This window comes from Trachypithecus francoisi, unplaced genomic scaffold (genome assembly GCF_009764315.1).
Source record: "Trachypithecus francoisi isolate TF-2019V2 unplaced genomic scaffold, Tfra_2.0 Lachesis_group12, whole genome shotgun sequence".
In the NCBI taxonomy this organism is placed as follows: Eukaryota; Metazoa; Chordata; class Mammalia; order Primates; family Cercopithecidae; genus Trachypithecus; species Trachypithecus francoisi.
Window position 1 is genome coordinate 114,618,387 of NW_022681457.1, and position 20,249 is coordinate 114,638,635.

The 20,249-nt window shown below is 50.1% G+C and overlaps 1 protein-coding gene and 1 long non-coding RNA gene across 2 annotated transcripts in view; one reads left to right on the forward strand and one right to left on the reverse strand.

Moving 5' to 3' along the window:
- Nucleotides 1–7,080: 7,080 nt before the first annotated feature.
- Nucleotides 7,081–19,477, reverse strand: LOC117093347. Its single transcript, XR_004441108.1, has 3 exons — nucleotides 18,658–19,477; nucleotides 18,522–18,586; nucleotides 7,081–7,133 (listed from the first exon to the last, which is right to left on the reverse strand). It is a non-coding gene; the product is annotated as an uncharacterized LOC117093347 (long non-coding RNA).
- Nucleotides 17,801–20,249, forward strand: part of CTNNBIP1 (catenin beta interacting protein 1) — a 66,352-nt gene continuing 63,903 nt past the window's right edge. Inside the window, exon 1 of the mRNA XM_033228449.1 lies at nucleotides 17,801–18,057. The gene's annotated coding sequence lies outside the window, so the exon portion shown is untranslated. The remainder of the gene's footprint in view (nucleotides 18,058–20,249) is intronic.

Genomic DNA, 20,249 nt, shown 5'->3' on the forward strand with positions numbered 1-20,249 from the left:
CTGGAGTGCCGTGGCCGGATCTCAGCTCACTGCAAGCTCCGCCTCCCGGTTTACGCCATTCTCTCGCCTCAGCCTCCGAGTAGCTGGGACTACAGGCGCCCGCCATCTCGCCCGGCTAATTTTTTGTATATTTTAGTAGAGACGGGGTTTCACCGTGTTAGCCAAGATGGTCTCGATCTCCTGACCTCGTGATCCGCCGTCTCGGCCTCCCAAAGTGCTGGGATTACAGGCTTGAGCCACCGCGCCCGGCCAATTTTTTTTTTTTTTTGAGACACAGTCTTGCTCTGTCGCCCAGGCTGGAGTGCGGTGGCCGGATCTCAGCTCACTACAAGCTCCACCTCCTGGGTTTATGCCATTCTCCTGCCTCAGCCTCCTGAGTAGCTGGGACTACAGGTGCCGCCACCTCGCCTAGCTAGTTTTTTTGTATTTTTTGGTAGAGACGGGGGTTTCACCGTGTTAGCCAGGATGGTCTCGATCTCCTGACCTCGTGATCCGCCCGTCTCGGTCTCCCAAAGTGCTGGGATTACAGACTTGAGCCACCACGCCCGGCCAAAATATGCATTTTTAAGGCCGGGCGCCGTGGCTCATACCTGTAATCCCAATACTTGGGAGGCCGAGACGGGCGGATCACGAGGTCAGGAGATCGAGACCATCCTGGCGAACACTGTGAAACCCCGTCTCTACTAAAAATACAAAAACTAGCCGGGCGAGGTGGCGGGCGCCTGTAGTCCCAGCTACTCGGGAGGCTGAGGCAGGAGAATGGCGTAAACCCGGGAGGCGGAGCTTGCAGTGAGCTGAGATCCGGCCACTGCACTCCAGCCTGGGCGACAGAGCGAGACTCCGCCTCAAAAAAAAAAAAAAAAAAAAGAAAAAATTAGCCGTGCATGGTGGCACGTGCCTGTAAACCCAGCCACTCAGGAGTCTGAGGCAGGAGAATTTGAACCCAGGAAGGGGAGGTTGCAGTGAGCCAAGATCGCACGACTTCCTCCAGCCCGGTCAGCATAACATCTTAAAATACGCAATTTTTTTTTTTTTTTTTTTTTTGAGACGGAGTCTCGCTCTGTCGCCAGGCTGGAGTGCCGTGGCCGGATCTCAGCTCACTGCAAGCTCCGCCTCCCGGTTTACGCCATTCTCTCGCCTCAGCCTCCGAGTAGCTGGGACTACAGGCGCCCGCCATCTCGCCCGGCTAATTTTTTGTATATTTTAGTAGAGACGGGGGTTTCACCGTGTTAGCCAAGATGGTCTCGATCTCCTGACCTCGTGATCCGCCGTCTCGGCCTCCCAAAGTGCTGGGATTACAGGCTTGAGCCACCGCGCCCGGCCAATTTTTTTTTTTTTTGAGACACAGTCTTGCTCTGTCGCCCAGGCTGGAGTGCGGTGGCCGGATCTCAGCTCACTACAAGCTCCACCTCCTGGGTTTATGCCATTCTCCTGCCTCAGCCTCCTGAGTAGCTGGGACTACAGGCGCCCGCCATCTCGCCCGGCTAATTTTTTGTATATTTTAGTAGAGACGGGGTTTCACCGTGTTAGCCAGGATGGTCTCGATCTCCTGACCTCGTGATCCGCCCGTCTCGGTCTCCCAAAGTGCTGGGATTACAGACTTGAGCCACCACGCCCGGCCAAAATATGCATTTTTAAGGCCGGGCGCCGTGGCTCATACCTGTAATCCCAATACTTTGGGAGGCCGAGGCAGACGGATCACGAAAAGTCAGGAGATCGAGACTATTCATGCTAATATAGTGAAACCCCATCTCTACTAAAGATACAAAAAAATTAGCAGGGCGTGGTGGCAGGAGTCTGTAGTCCCAGCTACTCAGGAAGCTGAGGCAGGAGAATGGCATGAACCCAGGAGGTGGAGCTTGCAGTGAGCTGGGATCTCGCCATTGCACTCCAGCCTGGGCAGCAGAGCAAGACTCTGTCCCGCCCCCCCAAAAAAAATGCATTTTAAAAATACTATACTGCCGGGCGCGTGGCTCAAGCCTGTAATCCCAGCACTTTGGGAGGCGAGATGGGCGGATCACGAGGTCAGGAGATCGAGACCATCCTGGCTAACACAGTGAAACCCCGTCTCTACTAAAAATACAAAAACTAGCCGGGCGAGGTGGCGGGCGCCTGTAGTCCCAGCTACTCGGGAGGCTGAGGCAGGAGAATGGCGTAAACCCGGAGGCGGAGTTTGCAGTGAGCTGAGATCTGGCCACTGCACTCCAGTCCAGGCGACAGAGCGAGACTCCGCCTCAAAAAAAAAAAAAATTAGCCGTGCATGGTGGCACGTGCCTGTAAACCCAGCCACTCAGGAGTCTGAGGCAGGAGAATTTGAACCCAGGAAGGGGAGGTTGCAGTGAGCCAAGATCGCACGACTTCCTCCAGCCCGGTCAGCATAACATCTTAAAATACGCAATTTTTTTTTTTTTTTTTTTTTTTTGAGACGGAGTCTCGCTCTGTCGCCCAGGCTGGAGTGCCGTGGCCGGATCTCAGCTCACTGCAAGCTCCGCCTCCCGGTTTACGCCATTCTCTCGCCTCAGCCTCCCGAGTAGCTGGGACTACAGGCGCCCGCCATCTCGCCCGGCTAATTTTTTGTATATTTTAGTAGAGACGGGGTTTCACCGTGTTAGCCAAGATGGTCTCGATCTCCTGACCTCGTGATCCGCCCGTCTCGGCCTCCCAAAGTGCTGGGATTACAGGCTTGAGCCACCGCGCCCGGCCAATTTTTTTTTTTTTTGAGACACAGTCTTGCTCTGTCGCCCAGGCTGGAGTGCGGTGGCCGGATCTCAGCTCACTACAAGCTCCACCTCCTGGGTTTATGCCATTCTCCTGCCTCAGCCTCCTGAGTAGCTGGGACTACAGGTGCCCGCCACCTCGCCTAGCTAGTTTTTTTGTATTTTTTGGTAGAGACGGGGGTTTCACCGTGTTAGCCAGGATGGTCTCGATCTCCTGACCTCGTGATCCGCCCGTCTCGGTCTCCCAAAGTGCTGGGATTACAGACTTGAGCCACCACGCCCGGCCAAAATATGCATTTTTAAGGCCGGGCGCCGTGGCTCATACCTGTAATCCCAATACTTTGGGAGGCCGAGGCAGACGGATCACGAAAAGTCAGGAGATCGAGACTATTCATGCTAATATAGTGAAACCCCATCTCTACTAAAGATACAAAAAAATTAGCAGGGCGTGGTGGCAGGAGTCTGTAGTCCCAGCTACTCAGGAAGCTGAGGCAGGAGAATGGCATGAACCCAGGAGGTGGAGCTTGCAGTGAGCTGGGATCTCGCCATTGCACTCCAGCCTGGGCAGCAGAGCAAGACTCTGTCCCGCCCCCCCAAAAAAAAATGCATTTTAAAAATACTATACTGCCGGGCGCGGTGGCTCAAGCCTGTAATCCCAGCACTTTGGGAGGCCGAGATGGGCGGATCACGAGGTCAGGAGATCGAGACCATCCTGGCTAACACAGTGAAACCCCGTCTCTACTAAAAATACAAAAACTAGCCGGGCGAGGTGGCGGGCGCCTGTAGTCCCAGCTACTCGGGAGGCTGAGGCAGGAGAATGGCGTAAACCCGGGAGGCGGAGTTTGCAGTGAGCTGAGATCTGGCCACTGCACTCCAGTCCAGGCGACAGAGCGAGACTCCGCCTCAAAAAAATAAAAAAAATAATAAAATAATAAAAATACTATACTATACTAGGGAGGCTGAGGTAGAAGGACTGCTTGAGCCCTAGAGTTCTAGTCCAGCCTGGGCATCGTAGTGAGACCCCATCTCTGAAAACAAACAAACAAACAAAAAAACAACGAATACTAAATAAAATGGAAGCATTGGGCCAGGTGCAGTGGCTCACTCCTGTAATCCCAGGACTTTGGAAGGCTGATGCAGGCTGATCACCTGAGGTCAGGAGTTCAAGATCAGCCTGGCCAACATGGCAAAACCCTGTCTCTACTAAAAATACAAAAATTAGCTGGGCGTGGTGGCAGGTGCCTGTAACCCCAGCTACTCAGGAAGCTGAGGCAGGGAGAATCACTTGATCCCAGGAGATGGAGGTTGCAGTGAGCCAGCATCACGCCTCAGCAACAAGGCAAGACTCCATCCAAAAACAATAAAATAATTAAAATGGAGGCACTGTATTTTGGTTGACCAAGGGAAGCCTGTGTATTCATGGTCTTGCTATTTGAAATAATGGGAAATGAGGCCGGGCGCGGTGGCTCAAGCCTGTAATCCCAGCACTTTGGGAGGCCGAGACGGGCGGATCACGAGGTCAGGAGACTGAGACCATCCTGGCTAACACGGTGAAACCCCGTCTCTACTAAAAACTACAAAAAACTAGCCGGGCGACGTGGCAGCGCCTGTAGTCCCAGCTACTCGGGAGGCTGAGGCAGGAGAATGGCGTGAACCCGGGAGGCGGAGCTTGCAGTGAGCTGAGATCCGGCCACAGCACTCCAGCCTGGTGACAGAGCGAGACTCCGTCTCAAAAAAAAAAAAAAAAAAAAAAAAAAAAGAGGCCGGGCGCGGTGGCTCAAGCCTGTAATCCAGCACTTTGGGAGGCCGAGGCGGGCGGATCACAAGGTCAGGACATCGAGACCATCCTGGCTAACACGGTGAAACCTCGTCTCTACTAAAAATACAAAAAACTAGCCGGGCGAGGTGGCGGGCGCCTGTAGTCCCAGCTACTCGGGAGGCTGAGGCAGGAGAATGGCGTGAACCCGGAGGCGGAGCTTGCAGTGAGCTGAGATCTGGCCACTGCACTCCAGCTTGGGTGACAGAGCGAGACTCCATCTCAAAAAAAAAAAAAAAAAAGAAATAATGGGAAATGAATATCATAAAATTAACTGGGAGTCCCTACTGTGGGAAAAAGCCTACACATCTGTTACTCCTGTCTTTTCCTTTCCTGGAGGTGAGGTAAATTACTTTTTCTGTTATATTTCCTTCTACTCACAAAAGTTGTGCTAAAAAGATCTTATAATAGCCCAAGACATCCTAATGAAAGAATGTGATTGAGATGGTGGGAATGTATGTGTCAATAGTATAGTCTGTCTCAGTAGGGTGTCATTAGCAGCAGAAATGGAAGGCAAATTAAAACTAGGTCCTTTATCCTTTTCAGACCCTGCAACCCCTTTAGCATGCTGCTTCTATATATTTCCTACTCTGAAAAGAAATTAAATGGAAATTGCCTACTCAAAGCCATTTTAAAAAGTCCTAAGTGTCACCTGGATGCTTCTTTGAGGACTGCCTACATCCTTCTCTGTGAGCCTGCCTTCCTCTCTTTCCTAAGAACGCTCTGCATATCAGTGAAATAAGTGCCTCTTTCTGTTCTGTCTATAGTTAGCCACCAATTAATAAGATGAGCAGAAATGCTCCCATGCTGAGCACTGTGCTAGGGGCAGGGAAGAAGCTGACACTACTTCATGAGGCAAGCTATGTAAGCGCCTTTTTATCTCCTAGGAGAGGCCTTCAATAGGTTCGGTCTACCCCCTGGAGCCTGTAGCTATTTCGGGCTACTCATTAAAGTCGATGTAAGATATTGCTGAAGCCTTTGAATTCTTTAAGTGAATTGCCTCCACTTGAAGTCAGCTAAAAATAGTTCACTTTCGCTCCCCAGGACTGCCCCCAAGTTACATGAACTCCCCTCTAGACTCAAACCCCAGCAAAAATACTGATGTCCCCAGCAAGACTAGCTTCCTGTTAAAGATCCAGGACCTGCTGTGAATACACGCGTAAAGCAAAAATGGAAGCAAAGGATGAACCCAAGTTAAAGCCAAGCACAAGAACATTATGTAAGAAATCAGGACTTTGGGGAAAGGCAGAGATTTTCTTTTCTCTTCAAATAATAAATTACATTTAAAAATTAATGAGAGTATAGGCCGGGTGCGGTGGCTTATGCTTGTAATCCCAGCACTTTGGGAGGCTGGGGCGGGTGGATCACCTGAGGTCAGGAGTTTGAGACCAGCCTGGCCCCATCTCAACTAAAAATACAAACATTAGCTGGGCATGGTGGCACATGCCTGTAATCCCAGCTACTTGGGAGGCTGAGGTAGGAGAATCATGTGAACCCGGGATGCAGAGGTTGCAGTGAGCTGAGATAGCACCATTGCATTCCAGCCTGGACCACAGAGTGAGACTCCGTCTCAAATTAAAAACAAAAAAAATCCCAGCACTTTGAGAGGCTGAGGCGGGTGGATCATGAGGTCAGGAGATCAAGATCATCCTGGCCAACATGGTGAAACCCCATCTCTACTAAAAATACAAAAATTAGCTGGGCATGGTTGTGCGCGCCTATAGTCCTAGCTACTTAGGAGGCTGAGGCAGGAGAATTGGTTGAACCAGGGAGGCGGAGGTTGCAGTGAGCCAAGATCACGCCATTGCACTCCAGCCTGGGCAACAGAGCAAGACTCTGTCTAAAAAACAAACAAACAAACAAAAACCCACAATTTTTTTTTTTTTTTTTTTTTTTGAGACGGAGTCTTGCTCTGCCACCCAGGCTGGAGTGCAGTGGCTGGCTCTCAGCTCACTGCAAGCTCCACCTCCCGGGTTCACGCCATTCTCCTGTCTCAGCCTCCCGAGTAGCTGGGACTACAGGTGTCTGCCTCGTCGCCCGGCTAGTTTTTTGTATTTTTTAGTAGAAACGGGGTTTCACCGTATTAGCCAGGATGGTCTCGATCTCCTGACCTCGTGATCCGCCCGTCTCGGCCTCCCAAAGTGCTGGGATTACAGGCTTGAGCCACCGCGCCCGGCCAAAAACCCATAATTAATGAGAGTACAAAGCACTATGCCAGACACATCCATCATAAACTTGAGACCTGCTATGGCTTTCTCTTCTTTCATTCGGAACCCACCAAACAATCGATAGCCTCAGAGTAATTGGCTGAAGAGAGCATTCTTGGCCGGGCACAGTGGCTCATGCCTGTAATCCCAACACTTTGGGAAGCCTAGGGGGCTGGATCACTTGAGCTCAGAAGTTTGAGACCAGCCTGGGCAACATGGCAAGTCCCCATCTCTACAAAAAAAATACAGAAATTAGCTGGGTGTGGTGGCACACGCCTATAGTCTCAGCTACTCACAAAGCTGAGGTGGGAGGATCACTTGAGCATGGGAGGTGGAGGTTGCAGACCGCTGAGATCACGCCACAGTGCTGTAGCCTGGGTGACAGAGTGAGACCTGGTTTCAAAAAAAAAGAGAGAAGAATGAGTATTTTGGGGCAGGTAGAGCCAACCCTGACAGAAATAACCTCATCTTGTGTTTACACAGAAGTGACGGCAAGAAAGGGAACAATTTGTTTCTGAAACTCCTTGTGACATTTATTATTACAGCAAGTGCTTCTGGTCACCGAGACATCATATGCATACTGCCTCCGGAGACTCAATGAGAAAATTGGGCTCATGGATACTAAACTGTTCCTTAAATGCTCTAAGCTGATAATATACCAATTTTATACCACATATGTTAAAGGCCTCGAGTAAATTAAAGCAGGTTTTTTAGGGGCTAAAGCAAAGTGGCTTAGGATGAATAAGGCAGTAGACTACCATTTACTTGGTTTCCATTAGAATGGAAAATCCCACACCCAACACAGTGGTTTGGCCCTGTAATCCCAGCTACTTGAGAGGCTGAGGCAGAAGGATTGCTTGAGTCCAGGAGTTCCAGACCAGCCTGGGCAACACAGCAAGGCCTTGTCTCAAAAAACACAAAACGAAAAAAGGCCGGGCATGGTGGCTCATGCCTGTAATCCCAGCACTTTGGGAGGCCGAGGCGGGTAGAACACGAGGTCAGGAGTTCAAGACCAGCCTGGCCAAGATGGTGAAACCCCGTCTCTACTAAAAATATTAAAAAATTAGCCAGGTTTGGTGGCACGTGCCTGTAATCCCAGCTACTTTGGAGGCTGAGGCAGAGAATTGCTTAAACCTGGAAGGACAGAGGTTGCAGTGAGCTGAGATTGCGCCACTGCACTCCAGTCTGGGTGACAGAGCAAGACTCCATCTCAAAAAAAAAAAAAAAAAAAAAAAATTAGCCGGACATAGTAGTAGGTGCCTATAATCCCAGCTACTTAGGAGGCTGAGGCAGGAGAATCACTTAAACCTGAGAGGCGGAGGTTGCAGTGAGTCAAGATTGTGCCACTGCACTCTAGCCTGGGCAACAGAGGAACTCTGTCTCCAACAAAAAAAAAAAAAAAGGAAAATGCCTCACTCATAGCTGCTTTGATACATTGGAGTATGAATCAGAAAACTTTTATTCATACCTCTCTCTGTTGGAGTAAAACGTACTTCCTTGCTCTACTGTTTGGGGCTAGGCCATAAGATGAGATGGCCAACCAATGACCTTCCAAAGTGCTTCCACAATTGGGCTTGCTGCTCTTGTTCTTCTATCATTCATCACAAGAGGAATATGCCCTGGCTAGCCTCTAATCCAAGGAGGAGGAAACTTGAGGCAGATTTAATCCCAGTCTGCAGCTAAACCTTGCTGATCCCGTCCCGACTCAGCAGAGTCATAGGCAACTCACAGCCTGAAGCCAGGCAATTTGTAGACCCCTGAGCAAAAAAACCCCACTATATTTTGAGGTGGTTTGTTATACAGCATTATTGCAGCAATAGCTAACTAATATACACCTCTTGTTCAATTTTAGCCCATCTTCCATGCTATAGCCATAGTCAGCTATTTAAATACAATTCTGATGACGTCATATTCTTGTTTAAACCCTGCAATCATTCTCATTACTCTTGGAATAAAAACCAAATGCTTAGCATGACCTATAAAGGCCTGTATGATTTGGGTCTGGCCTCTCTCTCCATCACTGCACTCCAGCCCCCAGCCTTCTCTCAGTCATTTGATCTCATTATGTTCTCTTGCCTCCTCACGACCTTTTTTGTATGGGCAGATCCCACTGTTGGCTTTGCTCTTCTCCCCATTCTTTGATTAGTTAACTCCAACTTATACCTGGAGTGCAAGCTTAAATGTTACTTTCCCGAGGAAGCTCTCCTTGACTGTTACTACAAGGTTAGATTCTCAGTTGTATGGTCCCACAGCTCCTTGTATGTCAGCTTTCAGCATTTAATTACAGTTGCAATGAATTATTCAATCATGTAATTCATTGATGTCTCTTACTCACTATGAGGGCAAGGACAATGTATGTCTGGTTTGCTGCTTTATCCCCTGCCTAGTACACTGCCATGCACCTGGAAAGAACTCAATAAATATTCCTTGAATGAGTGATTGACTGAAGAGACTGGCTATGTTTGATCAAAAGTCAGGAGAAAGTATGAATCAGTGCAATTGAAAGGAATATTAAGAGCTTAGTGTAAGGTAGTATGAATATTGGAACAAGGTCAGAAAGATACTCACAAAGGAAACACAGTCTTTTGTTAGTCACAGAGCCAGGTGAGTTATAGTAATAATGAGAGTCAGATGTCCAAATGTTACTGAATTCAAAATTAAAACTATGATAATAAAAGGAACTGTCATTAGCTGCAGGGAGGTTGACAATGTGGAAAAGTTGGACTGTGATAGAATGACCAATGGACCATCGTGCTAGAATTTGAAAGTCAGATCAAAACTATGCCTTTTGGCTGGGTGTGGTGGTTCATACCTGTAATCCCAGCACTTTGGGAGGCTGAGGTGGGAGGATCACTTGAGGCCAGGAGGTGGAGGCTGCAGTGAGCCCTGATCATGCCACTGCACTCCAGCTTGGGTTACAGAGTGAGACCCTGTCTCAAAAAACAAAAAAAACCCTATGCCTTTTTGGGGTTGTAACTTTTAAAATACTGTGTTGGCTAGGCATAGTGGCTCACATCTGTAAATCCTAGCACTTTGGGAGGCTGAGGCGGGCAGATCACTTGAGGTCAGGAGTTCAAGACCAGCCTGGCCAATATGGTGAAACCCCGTCTCTACTAAAAAGTACAAAAAACTAGCCGGGCATGGTGGCGGGGGCGCCTGTAGTCCCAGCTTCTCGGGAGGCTGAGGCAGGAGAATGGCGTGAACCCAGGAGGCAAAGCTTACGGTAAGTCAAGATCACGCCACTGCACTCCAGCCTGGGCGACAAGAGTGAGACTCCGTCTCAAAAAAAAAAAAAAAAAAAAATTCTTTTGCTATTAAGTATCTTGGTCTATTTCCCTTGGCTCCATAGCTTGTACTAATTAAAATGATTTCAACAGAAGATCCTAGGGTGCAGCTTTATTTTCTTCCCTCCCTTTCTCTCTCTTTCTTTCTTTCTTTTTGCCATCTGTGTTGGCTGTCATGTTCTTTGCTTAAATAATTAATAATCATTACTATCTGCTCAGCAGCACGTGAGAGAAGAGTGTGTAATCTTGGAGCCCAGGATATTTTTTTTTTTTTTTTTTTTTGAGGCGGAGTCTCGCTCTGTGGCCCGGACTGGAGTGCAGTGGCCAGATCTCAGCTCACTGCAAGCTCCGCCTCCCGGGTTCACGCCATTCTCCTGCCTCAGCCTCCCAAGTAGCTGGGACTACAGGCGCCCGCCACCTCGCCCGGCTAGTTTTTTTGTATTTTTAGTAGAGACGGGGTTTCACCGTGTTAGCCAGGATGGTCTCGATCTCCTGACCTCGTGATCCGCCCGTCTCGGCCTCCCAAAGTGCTGGGATTACAGGCTTGAGCCACCGCGCCCGGCCTGGAGCCCAGGATATTAACGCTATGCCTGTCCCCTCTGCATAAGCTTTCATGTGAGGCTCTTCATTAGCTGACACCAGGGGATGGATCTGCTGCCCTCAATCTTTAATGTTTATTATCTATAAAAAAGAGTCCCCTCTGATTCACCAGCTGGGGCAGATACTGCTGACGGACGGGAAGTAATTTCCTAAAAGAACAGTAATGAAGAAAGTGAGGTGGAAGTGAGCCACAAAGTTCATTTAGATAGAGCAGTCTCTGCTGGACTGGATGCAAAATCTAAGTGTCTGTCACACTGCAGCAAGCTAGACCTCAGTGTTACAAATAGCAAAGGATTTCAGAAAAAAAAAAACCAACAAAACCTAGATGAACATATGAATGAGATATATAAACAGGAGAGTTTATAGTCTAGGGTCAGTTTATTTATTTATTTATTTATTTATTTATTTATTTATTTAGAGAGGGGGATCTTGCTCTTGTTGCCCAGGCTGGAGTGCAATGGTGCAATCTCAACTCACCGCAACCTCTGCCTCCCAGGTTCAAGTGATTCTCCTGCCTCAGCCTCCCGAGTAGCTGGGACTACAGATGCATGCCACCATGCCTGGCTAATTTTTGTATTTTTAGTAGAAACGGGGTTTCACCATGTTAGTCAGGCTGGTCTCGAACTCCTGATCTTGTGATCCACCTGCCTTGGCCTCCCAAAGTGCTAGGATTACAGGCATGAGCCACAGTGCCCGGCCGGTGTGTTTATTTTTTTATTGTTTTAATTTTTTTTTTGAGATGGAGTCTCAAAAATAGTTTTATTATTTTTATCTTTATCTTTTTGAGATGGAGTCTCAGTCTGTTGCCCAGGCTGGAGTGCAGTGGCGTGATCTTGGCTCATGCAAACACTGCCTCCCAGCTTCAAGCGGTTCTCCTGCCTCAGCCTCCCAAATAACTGGGATTATAGGCGTGCACCACCATACCTGGCTAATTTCTGTATTTTTAGTAGAGACAGGGTTTTGCCATGTTGGCCAGGCTGGTCTCGAACTGGGGCAAGTTTAAAAATTGCTACTGTTGGCCAGGCACCGTGGCTCACACCTGTAATCCCAGCACTTTGGGAGGCTGAGTCGGGTGGATTGCCTGAGCTCAGGAGTTCGAGACCAGCCTGGGCAACATGGCGAAACCCCATCTCTACTAAAATACAAAAAGTTAGCCAGGTGTGGTGACACACGCCTGTAGTTCCACCTACTGAAAAGACTGAAGCAGGAGAATTGCTTGAACCCAGGAGGCTGAGGTTACAGTGAGGCAAGACCGTGCCTCTGCACTCCAGCCTGGTCAACAGAGCTAGACTCCTTCTCAAAAAAAAAAAACAAAAAATTGCTACTGTCTTACAATGGTGAAGGTCAGGAGCAAAGTTATGTATGTTTAATAATAACAGACTGTACTGCTTGTTTACAACAACAAACTACTAGGCAATCTATATTCAATAAGGTGAGGAAAGAATTGCTTGTCACGAGTGGTCTTTTCAGTCTCACCTGAATACACTGATAACATTGCAACATCTACAGCTATGAAATGCCATTTACATGCCGGGGAGAGTGGGGGAAGGCAACTATTTAATTATTCCCAGAGGGTACAGGCTATTTGCTTTTAGGGATGGTCATTTTTTTGGGTCCTTAATTAGACAATAACCAGCAGGAAAAAAGGTGATAAACAGACTGCTATGCTTAAAGGCTAATCAGCTGAGTATATGGATCCAAATTAAGGTCTCATGTTGCTTTGTCTTTACTAGGTGATTAGAATGTTTCAGGCTTCACAGACAAAATACACTTAGAAGACATGTTGGTTGATCAAAACACTCAGCCAAAGAAATGAATAATTATTTCTTTATACTGTTCCCAAACACATAAAAGCTGGGTTCTGTGATGTGGGGAGATCTACTCATCAGATGCTACAGAGACTAACACTCGGGGGGCATGCTGGCAGAGAGCCAGATGTTCATAGCTGCACATACCCCACTCATGACACAAAATCTGTATATTCACCGATCTACAAAATGCTTTCATCATTGTGTTTAATAATTCCTTATCATCTCCAAAGTAAAATTAGATGACAAGTATTTGCCAAGGCACAACACAAGAGGGTGACACATGACTGTGACACTCTTTGTCTGCTGTGCACTTAGCCTCCTTTTAATTGTATGTCCTCAGAGAAGTTAGAGCTATACCAAATGCAAACAGGATGGCAGAGAGGCCAGAGCAAAAGATCATTTTTTCACTTTCTAAATACTGGAAGTTATTAATTTACCCATTCTGACCTTGTATTTGCTCAACTTATAAGCAGAAGACTTTCTTATACAGTAAAATTTAAGTTGTTGCCATAAACCCCTAACTGCTTTTTTTTTTTTTTGAGACGGAGTCTCGCTGTGTCGCCCAGGCTGGAGTGCAGTGGCTGGATCTCAGCTCACTGCAAGCTCCGCCCCCCGGGTTCACGCCATTCTCCTGCCTCAGCCTCCCGAGTAGCTGGGACTACAGGCGCCCGCCACCTCGCCCGGCTAGTTTTTTGTATTTTTTAGTAGAGACGGGGTTTCACCGTATTAGCCAGGATGGTCTCGATCTCCTGACCTCGTGATCCGCCCGTCTTGGCCTCCCAAAGTGCTGGGATTACAGGCTTGAGCCACTGCGCCCGGCCCCCCAACTGCTTTAAAATAGCTCTTCTGCCTATACCTAGTGCTTTGAGAGGCCGAGGCGGGAGGATTGATTGAGACCAGGAGTTAAAAGGACTGCCTGGGCAACATGGCGAACCCCATCTCTAAAAAAAAAAAAAAAAAAAAAAAAAAATCGGGTGCCGTGGCTCATACCTGTAATCCCAGCACTTTGGGAGGCCGAGGCGGGTGGATCACCTGAGGTCAAAAGTTTGAGACCAGCCTGGCGAACATAGTGAAACCCCGTCTCTACTAAAATACAAAAATTAGCCAGGCATGGTGGTGGGTGCCTGTAATCCCAGCTACTCAGGAGGCTGAGACAGGAGAATCGCTTGAACCTAGGATGCGGAGGTTGCAGTGAGCCGAGATCATGCCACTGCACTCTAGCCTGGGTGGCAGAGCAAAACTCTGTCTTTTTTTTTTTTTTTTTTTTTTTTTGACACGGAGTCTCGCTCTGTCGCTCAGGCTGGAGTGCAGTGGCCGGATCTCAGCTCACTGCAAGCTCCGCCTCCTGGGTTCACGCCATTCTCCTGCCTCAGCCTCCCGAGTAGCTGGGACTACAGGCGCCCGCCACCTCGCCCGGCTAGTTTTTTGTATTTTTAGTAGAGACGGGGTTTCACTGTGTTCGCCAGGATGGTCTCGATCTCCTGACCTTGTGATCCGCCCGTCTCGGCCTCCCAAAGTGCTGGGATTACAGGCTTGAGCCACCGCGCCCGGCCAAACTCTGTCTTAAAAAAAAAAAAAATTAGCTGGGGATGGTGGCACATGCCTGTAGCCCTAGCTGCTCCGGAGACTGAGGCAGGAGAATCGCTTGAATCCACGAGTTTAGGGTACAGTGGGCTAGGACCACGCCACTGCGCTCCAGTCTGGGTAACAGAAGGAGATCCCATCTCTAAGTAAATAAAAAATAGTTCTCCTTCCCTGCAGCCTGCTATGGTTGCACTGTTATTTCATACTTCGCCTGAAAATTTTACAGTTATCCTTTGCTGTAGAAAACAGTTTTTTGACTGGGCGAGGTGATTCATGCCTATAATCCCAGCACTTTGGGAGGCTGAGGCCGGGTGGATCACTTGAGGTCAGGAGTCTGACACCAGCCTGGCCAACATGGTGAAACCCTGTCTCTACTAAAAATACAAAAATTAGCTGGGCATGGGGGCGCACGCCTGTAATCCCAGCTACTAGGAAGGCTAAGGCAGGAGAATCGCTTGAACACAGGAGGGTTGTGAGCCAACACAGAGGCTGCAGTGAGCCAAGATCACATCACTGCACTCCAGCCTGGAGGACGAGACTCCATCTCAAAAAAAAAAAAAAAAAAAAAGAGAAAAAAATAGCGTTTTTTCTTTTTTGCTCCAGAAAGCAACTATTTAAAGATACATAATAGGCTGGCATGCGGGCTCACAGCTGTAGTCCCAGCACTTTGGGAGGCTGAGGCTGACAGATCACTTGAGGTCAGGAGTTCAAGACCAGCCTGGCCAACATGGTGAAACCCCGTCTCTACTAAAAATACAAAAAAATTAGCTGGGCATGGTGGCGGGTGCCTGTAATTCCAGCTACTCAGGAGGATGAGGCAAGAGAATCACTTGAATCCAGGGGGTGGAGGTTGCAGTGAGCTAAGATTGCACCACTGCGCTCCAGCCTGGGCAACAGAGTGAGACCCCATCTTAAAAAAAATTTTAAAAAAAGGTAACTCATATATGTTCTGGGACCACATGGAGGCCCTCTCCAGAGCTGAAAGGAGAAAATATCGAACCATAAATGCAGTGAGAGAAGAGTAAGGGAGAGAAGACTGATAGCTCTGGGGGGTGTAGGGGAGTAGGAGGGGCTGGCTGATGGAGGGGAAAGTCCTAGATGCAGTATTTACACATTCATTTTGTTCCTGCAGAAATATTAATTTCTGGATACAGGTATTGTTCTTGGTGGCATGGTCCTTGCCCTCCTGGAGTTTATAGCTATGCTGTGGGACTAAAATTTAAGCATAGGTTAGCTAAGCTAGCATAGGTTAAGAGGTCTCCTGGAAGGAGACCAAATATTCAGGCAGGTGAAGTGGGGGAGAAATTGGAAAAGAGCCATTGAGACCAAGGCAACAGCACAATCAGAAGACCTGAAGCACAAAAGAGCTCCCTGTGATCAAAGAACAGGGAGAAGGCTCATGTGTGGCTAGAGCCCAGTTGGCAAAAGTGGTTCAAGATCAGGCTGTAGCCAGATCCTGCAAGGCCTTGTTGCCGCGCTAAGGACTTCGAACTTCCTCGTGAAAATGAAGAAAAGTCGTTGAATAGCGCAAGTCTGACAAGATTTTAAGAAGTTTCCTCTAGTCGCTGTGTGGGCAGTGGAGGGGGGTGTAAGGAGAGCCTAAAGGAGAGACTGCTTGAAGGGTTATTGCGGGAGTCAAGGTGACAGCTGGTGGCAAGTTAAACTGGGAAAGAGGGGTAGAGATGGTAGGAGGTGGAGAGATTAAGGATACCATTTAGAGTTGGAAACGACATGGACTGGAAATGAAGAATAAAGGAAAGAGTGGTGTCAACGGTACACTTTAAGTGTCTGGTGTAAGCACCGGGTAGAGTGGTGCCAGTTACTGAAGGTGGGGACCTTGGAGGAGAAACCCACTTGGGGACCTATTTTTTTTTTTTTTTTTTTGAGACACAGTTTCGCTCTTGTTACCCAGTCTGGAGTGCAATGGCGCGATCTCAGCTCACCGCAACCGCCGCCTCCCGGGTTCAAGCGATTCTCCTGCTTCAGTCTGCTGAGTACCTAGAATTACAGGCGCCCGCCACCACGCCCGGCGGGGGACCTAGTAAGTATGAAAAAGTGTAAGCAGGCCGGGCGCGGTGGCTCACGCCTGCAATCCCAGCACTTCAGGAGGCTGAGTCTGTAATCCTAGCACTTTGGGAGGCCGAGGCGGGCAGATCACTGGAGGTCGGGAGTTGGAGACCAGCCTGGCCAACATGGAGAAACCCCATTCTCTACTAAAAATACAAAAATTAGCCGGGAGTGGTGGCGCATGCCTGTACTCCCAGTTATTCAGGAGACTGAGGCAGGAGAATCGCTTGAAACCGGGGGAGGTTGCGGTGAGCCGAGATCGCGCCACTGCACTCAAGCCTGGGCGACACAGCGAGACTCCGTCTCAAAAACAAACAAAAAAAACCCCCAAATGAGTAAAGTGTAATGTGGATATAATAAACAAACAAAAAGGGACTTCGTATTCTTTTTGCATAGGGAAGGGGAAGAAATGTAGCGAAGTGGAAGAGGATGGCACAGAAAAGGTGCAAAAAGAAAGTCTGTAGGCCGGGCGCGGTGGCTCAAGCCTGTAATCCCAGCATTTTGGGAGGCCGAGACGGGCGGATCACGAGGTCAGGAGATCAAGACCATCCTGGCTAACACGGTGAAACCCCGTCTCTACTAAAAAATACAAAAAAACTGGCCGGGCGAGGTGGCGGGCGCCTGTAGTCTCAGCTACTTGGGAGGCTGAGGCAGGAGAATGGCGTAAACCCGGGAGGCGGAGCTTGCAGTGAGCTGAGATCTGGCCACTGCACTCCAGCCTGGGCGACAGAGCAAGACTCCATCTCAAAAAAAAAAAAAGAAAGAAAGAAAGGCTGTGGAAAGAGTGGGATAGGAGAGTTTCTGAACTGGGGTTAGTGTCACACTGTGTACTGGTAATTTAAACTGCTGAAAATGAGACCACACTTAAAGATATAGGTCCCTCTAAAAGGAAGGCGGATGTTAAAAGCAATTTGCATTTTACCTAAAATGGGCTGCTTCTCCCTGTACCCTTTCCAAATACAGCCAGACTTTCTGCAGAAACATTTTAATCAGGGGCACCCTTCCCCCGAAAAATGCACTCACTACCAGTACACACGACCTTCTGAGTTTAATGGACCTACGGAGGCCCATCCCTGGGCTCTCTGGGCTCGGTTAATCCCAGGTTAGGCCCCAAACTCAGAGGTAGCAACGTTCCCAGCTCAACGACGCAGGAAGACCACGCCTCTAAATGTTCTGCAACCTCGTCCGTTTCAGAATTTTCTGGAGTTCTGGGTAAACTGGCCTCACCAAGGATTCTGCCCATTCTGGTTGCTCGCGTTTTTAAACACAGACCGGTGTGTGGGAGAGGGCATTATTTTTCCGGAACACTGTGCTCCTGGAGCAGATAGGGACACGCAGAGTGGCTTTACCGCAGCGCCAGCTCTATCCTTACCCGGTTCCTCCTCCAGGCCGCCGCCTCCTCCTCGCGCGCACCCCGCCTTCCCTGCCCACCCCCGGCCCGCTCCTCCCCTTTGCTCTCAACGAAGACTCGGCCACTCACTACCCGCGCCCTGTGCCATCCGCACACCTCATAGCCCCGCCCCCATGCCGCTGCTCACGCCCCCTTTCAGAAGAGCCCAAAGAGCGTCCACGTTTGCCGCAAGACCCCGCCCCGCGGCTTGCAGCCCCGCCCACAGACTGAGTTAACCAATTCACGGCCCCGGACCCCGCCCCGCCCTCAGGCCCCGCCCCGGCGCCCGGCTCCCGGCGCCCGCCTCCCTCCGGGGCGTTGCCGCCGCCGCGCTTCAGCAGCCCGCGCGGAGCCAGATGCCGCCCTCTCCGCCGGTCCCTCCCTCGGCGGCCTGGCGCCTCCTTCCCTCCCCACCGCGGTGACTCTCGGAGCGGGAGGCGGAGGCTGAGGCGGCCGCTCCCGCTGCTGCTACTGACGCCGCCGCCGCGGCCGCTCGGGCTGAGCACGCCCCGGAACAGGCCGCCGCGCGCTGCGCCCGGGACCCGCTGCCCCCGCCGGCCCGGCCGGGTCGGGCGGCCCAGGTAAGCGCCGAGGCCGGGCCGCGCCTGCAGCGCCCGGGCCCGCGCCGCGCCGGGGCTTGGGGGAGCGGCCAGTCCTTTGTCTGCCGGGGAGGGGCCGTGGAGAGCGCCCCCGACCCCGCTCGGACCGCTGCCCGCCCCGGCGGCGCGGCGTCCTGGCCTGGGCCTGGCCGCCTCTCGCCGCAGACCACCTCCCGCCTCCCTCACCTTCGCCCGGGGGTCGCCTCCACAGGTGTCCGCGCCGCCCACCCTGTTGCTCACCTCACCGCGTCCGGATGGCTGTCATCGCCAGTCCGCCCTCCCGACTTCTGGGCCCTTGACTCTTCCCTCACCTACGCCCACTCCCAGGCTCTCACTCTCCATATTTCCCCAAACCAAACGCTGGGCCGCCCTTCCTCCCTTTGTAGTTTGATTGAACTGTCGTCTCCCGATTCCACCCCTCCCCGGTGAGCCTTCCTGGAAGGTACCTGGTGAGGGCCCATGTCTCACTTGGATGGCGGGCGTGTATGCACGAACCTGCAAAATTAACCACCTGGAGCCCCAAACTGCACCTCTCACCTCCTTTTCATCACCCCACCCCAACCACCTTCCTTTTTTTGGAACCTGGTAACTGAGACACTCAGGTCTGGACACCCAGCCTCTGCTAGGCCCTCCATCCCTCTCTCTGCCTTGTGAGCTGAACTTGTCTGAGCAGTACCTGTTGTCAGGTTAGCCCCTGGGAGGGCGGGGGCCGTGTTGGCAGCAAATCAAGAGTTTTATGAATAATGAGACGTGTGGCTTGCAGCACCTCCTATCTGAGGATCTCAGTATGCTCCAGCTGTGAATTATTTTGTCTCCTGTCACTCACAGAACTGAGAGAAACATGTCCGGCCAACTGCTGGGTAAATTGAGGCACAGGGTGTGTGGGTAAGGGACCTGGAGGCAAGTCAGGGTTTGTCTTGAGGTTCTGTTCTCAGGAGCCGTGGCTCTTAGCTCCCTGCTGCAACCACTGGGCTCCAGTTCCTGGCGTGTGTCCCCAAGTGATAACTGATCTCTTGTGCCGTTAAAGTGTCCAGAGATACCAGCAGCTTCCTCAGATTTAAAGTAGGTCTTTGGATCATAAATAAAGGTGCCGGCTGTTAAATGCCATTGTGTCATTCACGGTTTGCTGGTGGAGTTCGTGGTCCTCCCTTGTAAATACAAATCAACTCTATGGGATGGAGATTCATTCATTCAGTAGTGAGCATTTACTGTGTGCCAGGCACCATTCTAAGTACTGGGGCTTTAGTGGTGAAGACAGACACGGTTTCTGTCCTCGTTAGAGATGACATTCTAAACAGGAGGGAAGTCAGATAGTAAGTGAGTAAACAAACAAGTGGACAAAGTAATTTCAGTAGTGTTAAGTGCTGCGAAGGTGGAGAGGGGCCAGATTACATATAAGAATCTGTGGATCAGGGCGGGCTTAGTGGTTCATGCCTATAATCTCAGCACTTTGGGAGGCCGAGGCAGGTGGATCACAAGGTCAGGAGTTTGAGACCATCCTGACCAACATGGTGAAACCCCGTCTCTGCTAAAAATACAAAAATTAGCTGAGTGTGGTGGCGCGTGCCTGTAGTCCCAGCTAGTTGGGAGGCTGAGGCAGGAGAATTTCCTGAACCTGGGAGAGGGAGGTTGCAGTGAGCCAAGATCGCGCCACTGCACTCCAGCCTGGGCAACAGAGCAAAACTCCGTTTTGGGGGGTGGCGGGGAAAAGTAACCTGTAGATCAAAACAAAGATTTTGTAGGTCTTAATAAAGAGTTAGAATTTTATTCCAAACACAGAGGCCATTGGAGGGTTTTAAGCAGAGAAAAGATAAAGTCTGATTTGTTCCCAAAGATTGTTTTGGCTGCTGTATAGAGACTGGATTCTAAGGAGCAAAGGTGGAGGCAGGGATACCAGTTATGAGACAGACTATTGCAGCTACCTGGCAAGAGATGATGGTGGCTTGAGGGATCGGGGCAGTGGCAGTGGAAACGAAGAGGTGGAATTAGTCTGTTCCCTCTGGGAGAGCTGCAAAGCAAAACTTTGGAGACTGAGAGTTAGATGTCCCATAACAATGTGCTCATAGAACAGGTCCCCGCCTCCTTGATTGGAGAGGGTTTGTGGGTTTAAAAACCAGTTAGAGGTGGAGAGGGCAGAATACACCAGGTTTCATTCCCACATCCGGTTGTATTAT